The 4,944-nt window shown below is 39.5% G+C and overlaps 1 long non-coding RNA gene across 1 annotated transcript; it reads left to right on the top strand.

Annotated features, from left to right (window-relative positions):
* The first annotated feature begins 1,172 nt into the window (after positions 1–1,172).
* LOC141265596 (uncharacterized) lies at positions 1,173–1,897 on the top strand. Its single transcript, XR_012320130.1, has 2 exons — positions 1,173–1,339; positions 1,800–1,897. It is a non-coding gene; the product is annotated as an uncharacterized lncRNA (long non-coding RNA).
* Positions 1,898–4,944: the final 3,047 nt, after the last annotated feature.

Below are 4,944 nucleotides of genomic sequence, written 5' to 3'. Positions count from 1 at the left end.
GGAGGAATCACGATTGGTTTTCGTGAGCACTTATCATCCCTTTGGTGGATCAATAATTAAATGTATTAAAAAACATTGGCCCTTGTTAGGTCAATCCTATCCTGAGGTATTGGAGTTTAGTGATTCCCCATTACTGTGTCACAGAAGACCTCGGAATATTCGTGACCATTTGATTAAGGCTGATGTAGGGTCCACACATATAGGACCCATTCAACGAACCTTGGCCACACCACGTAGGGGCACTTTCCCTTGCCTGGGATGCTTACAATGTTCAAATGTCACCAAGGGTGATACTTTCACACACCCTCTCTCTGGCAAACGGTTTCCCATAAAAGAATACTTTTCGTGTGACTCCACCTATGTAGTCTACTTGATTAAATGCCCATGCGGTCTCGGATATGTTGGTGAAACTACGCAACATATCCGAGACCGCATTTCACAACACAAGTCTACGATCCGATGCCGACGTACGATGCTTCCTATACCGGCACACTTTTTAGCCATGTCACATGGCATTTCACAGCTAAGGTATCAGGTCATTGACCATATTCCACCACATAGACGGGGAGGCAATCGGATTAAAAAACTCAAGAAACGAGAGCTATACTGGATCCATACCTTACAGACTCTCACCCCTAAGGGATTAAATAGGGAATATGAAGTACAATATGATTAATTGAATTGATCCTTTGCAGTGTCCAATTTTCCTATGGTGATTGTATTTGATTGTTCAATGTGTAATTTGATGCCATTGACTGTTTCCTTCTTTTTTAGGTCCTAAGCTAAAGCACTCTGTCACCTCAGAATCGTATTACATGTACATTTATTGAGGACTCCCTCTTCTGCATATTATAAATTAAATGAAAAATTATTTTCTCTATTGTGATACAGTATAAGTGCCTTATGACCAGATCATTCCCTTTCAGATAGGTATATTCTGTGGTGAACACTTTTAATACATCATTCCTATTCCTCCCATGTAATTCATTAAGTGTCCACTGTGTGTCCTCAGCGCGACTGTTGCACTGCGCATGACAGGAACTTCCCTGCGTCTCACTACTCTTTCTTCTGCGTTCCAGCACTCACACCGGAAGAGGGCACCACGCACTGCGCATGACAGGAACTTCCCTGCGTCTCACTACTCTTTCTTCTGCGTTCCAGCACTCACACCTGAAGAGGGCACCACGCACGCCACGCATGAACGGACACACATTACCGACACTACCATACACATGGCATTAATTGCCTCACCGGCTATAAGAAGGATGGGGCTTCATCTCTCTCATACTGCACGGCATGTCACCGCTTCACCTGTCTCATACATTCCCCCATCTACCAGGTATGTCATACACAGAATGTGTTTATGTCGCCCTTCCTGTTATTTAGAATGTACCTATTTCGCTCTATTTGACTAGTATGCCTTCTACCTATAGGCACTATAGAATGCCTGCCTCTCCAGATTCCCTTTCTTTCCTTTTTCCCCCATGGAACATCCTTTGTCTATTAATTGATTTTGATGATACTGGGCTTCTGTGACTACACATTATTCCATGTATACCATGAAGCACAGCCCTTTATTAGAGTATGTCTCTTGTTTTATGCCATTTCTTCATTGTTATTGAAGATAGCCCCCTATATATTATGCATGGTGATCGTATTTCTTATCTGCAATTTTTCTTTATTATGTAAATTTAATTAGACCTTGTGTCATATTACATGCAATATATCCCGACCTGTGTACAGACAATGTTGGTTTAATTCCTGATTTATTAAAACATGCATTTTTCATTTATGCTTAGAAAAGGCCCTGATAAAGACCTTTTAGGTCGAAACGTTGGCCGATCTACTTTCTGTGGGGTTCTACCGATACAATAAAATATAATTTTTTGTGCATCTACATTGGAGTGCCGAAGTTTCTTTGATTTTTGCTAGTAATATATTACTTCAGAGCACCCATTTATTTTGACAGTGAAGCGATCCCTTACTTCATTGATCATTTAAAAATGCTTCGGAATTCTTCCATTGTTCTCGGAATTCCGCTGATGTTTAAAAATGCTTCGGAATTCTTCCATTGTTCTCGGAATGCCGCTGACATTTAAAAATGATTCGGAATTCTTCCATTGTTCTCGGAATTCCGCTGACATTTAAAAATGCTTCGGAAGTCTTCCATTGTTCTCGGAATTCCGCTGAAGTTTAAAAATGCTTCGGAACTCTTACATTCTTCTCGGAATTCCGCTGAAGTTTTAAAATGTTTCGGAACTCTTCCATTGTTCTAGGAATTCCGCTGAAGTTTAAAAAATGCTTCGGAACTCTTCCATTGTTCTCGGAATTCCGCTGAAGTTTAAAAATGCTTCGGAACTCTTCCATTGTTCTCGGAATTCCGCTGACTTTTAAAATTTCTTTGGAACTCTTCCATTGTTCTCGGAATTCCGCTGAAGTTTAAAAGTGCTTCGGAACTCTCCATTGTTCTCGGAACTCCGCTGAATTTTAAAAATGCTTTGGAACTCTTCCATTGTTCTCGGAATACTGCTGAAGTTTGAAAATGCTTTGGAACTCTTCCATTGTTCTCAGAATTCCGCTGACATTTAAAAATGCTTCGGAAGTCTTCCATTGTTCTCAGAATTCCGCTGAAGTTTAAAAATGCTTCGGAACTCTTACATTCTTCTCGGAATTCCGCTGAAATTTTAAAATGTTTCGGAACTCTTCCATTGTTCTAGGAATTTCGCTGAAGTTTAAAAAATGCTTCAGAACTCTTCCATTGTTCTCGGAATTCCGCTGAAGTTTAAAAATGCTTCGGAAATCTTCCATTGTTCTCGGAATTCCGCTGACGTTTAAAATTTCTTTGGAACTCTTCCAATGTTCTCGGAATTCCGCTGAAGTTTAAAAGTGCTTCGGAACTCTCCATTGTTCTCGGAACTCCGCTGAAGTTTAAAAATGCTTTGGAACTCTTCCATTGTTCTCGGAATTCTGCTGAAGTTTAAAAATGCTTCAGAACTCTTCCATTGTTCTCAGAATACTGCTGAAGTTTAAAAATGCTTTGGAACTCTTCCATTGTTCTCGGAATACTGCTGAAGTTTAAAAATGCTTTGGAACTCTTCCATTGTTCTCGGAATTCTGCTGAAGTTTATAAATGCTTCGGAACTCTTCTATTGTTCTCAGAATTCCACTGAAGATTAAAAATGCTTCGGATCTCTTCCATTGTTCTTGGAATTCTGCTAAAGTTTAAAAATGCTTCGGAACTCTTCCATTGTTCTCGGAATTCTGCTGAAGTTTAAAAATGCTTCGGATCTCTTCCATTGTTCTCAGAATTCTGCTGAAGTTTAAAAATGCTTCGGAACTCTTCCATTGTTCTTGGAATTCTGCTGATGTTTAAAAATGCTTTGGAATTCTTCTATTGTTCTCGGAATTCCGCTGACATTTAAAAATGCTTCGGAATTCTTCCATTGTTCTCGGAATTCCGCTGACATTTAAAAATGCTTCGGAATTCTTCCATTGTTCTCGGAATTCCGCTGACATTTAAAAATGATTCGGAATTCTTCCATTGTTCTCGGAATTCCGCTGACATTTAAAAATGCTTCGGAAGTCTTCCATTGTTCTCGGAATTCCGCTGAAGTTTAAAAATGCTTCGGAACTCTTCCATTCTTCTCGGAATTCCGCTGAAGTTTTAAAATGTTTCGGAACTCTTCCATTGTTCTAGGAATTCCGCTGAAGTTTAAAAAATGCTTCGGAACTCTTCCATTGTTTTCGGAATTCCGCTGAAGTTTAAAAATGCTTCGGAACTCTTCCATTGTTCTCGGAATTCCGCTGACGTTTAAAATTTCTTTGGAACTCTTCCATTGTTTTCGGAATTCCGCTGAAGTTTAAAAGTGCTTCGGAACTCTCCATTGTTCTCGGAACTCCGCTGAATTTTAAAAATGCTTTGGAACTCTTCCATTGTTCTCGGAATACTGCTGAAGTTTGAAAATGCTTTGGAACTCTTCCATTGTTCTCGGAATTCCGCTGACATTTAAAAATGCTTCGGAAGTCTTCCATTGTTCTCAGAATTCCGCTGAAGTTTAAAAATGCTTCGGAACTCTTACATTCTTCTCGGAATTCCGCTGAAATTTTAAAATGTTTCGGAACTCTTCCATTGTTCTAGGAATTCCGCTGAAGTTTAAAAAATGCTTCAGAACTCTTCCATTGTTCTCGGAATTCCGCTGAAGTTTAAAAATGCTTCGGAACTCTTCCATTGTTCTCGGAATTCCGCTGACGTTTAAAATTTCTTTGGAACTCTTCCAATGTTCTCGGAATTCCGCTGAAGTTTAAAAGTGCTTCGGAACTCTCCATTGTTCTCGGAACTCCGCTGAAGTTTAAAAATGCTTTGGAACTCTTCCATTGTTCTCGGAATACTGCTGAAGTTTGAAAATGCTTTGGAACTCTTCCATTGTTCTCGGAATTCTGCTGAAGTTTATAAATGCTTCGGAACTCTTCCATTGTTCTCGGAATTCTGCTGAAGTTTAAAAATGCTTCGGAACTCTTCCATTCTTCTCGGAATTCTGCTGACGTTTAAAAATGCTTCGGAACTCTTCCATTGTTCTTGGAATACTGCTGACGTTTAAAAATGCTTCGGAACTATTCCATTGTTCTCGGAATTCCGCTGAAGTTTTAAAAATGCTTCGGAACCCTTCCATTGTTCTCGGAATTGCGCTGAAGTTTTAAAAATGCTTCGGAACTCTTCCATTGTTCTAGGAATTAAGCTGAAGTATTAAAATGCTTCGGTACTCTTCAATGGTTTTAGGAATTCCACTGAAGTTTTAAAATGCTTCGGAACTCTTCCATTTTTCTCGTAATTCCGCTGACATTTAACTATGCTTCGGAACTCTTCCACTGTTCTAGGAATTCCGCTGAAGTTTAAAAATGCTTAGGAACTCTTCCATTGTTCTCAGAATTTCATTGACGTTTAAA

The sequence above is a fragment of the Phyllobates terribilis genome, unplaced genomic scaffold, assembly GCF_046119375.1.
Source record: "Phyllobates terribilis strain yellow unplaced genomic scaffold, ASM4611937v1 Scaffold_4__5_contigs__length_816908805, whole genome shotgun sequence".
In the NCBI taxonomy this organism is placed as follows: domain Eukaryota; kingdom Metazoa; phylum Chordata; class Amphibia; order Anura; family Dendrobatidae; genus Phyllobates; species Phyllobates terribilis.
Note: the sequence above shows the minus strand (reverse complement) of the source record. Positions and strands in the feature narration are given on the sequence as shown.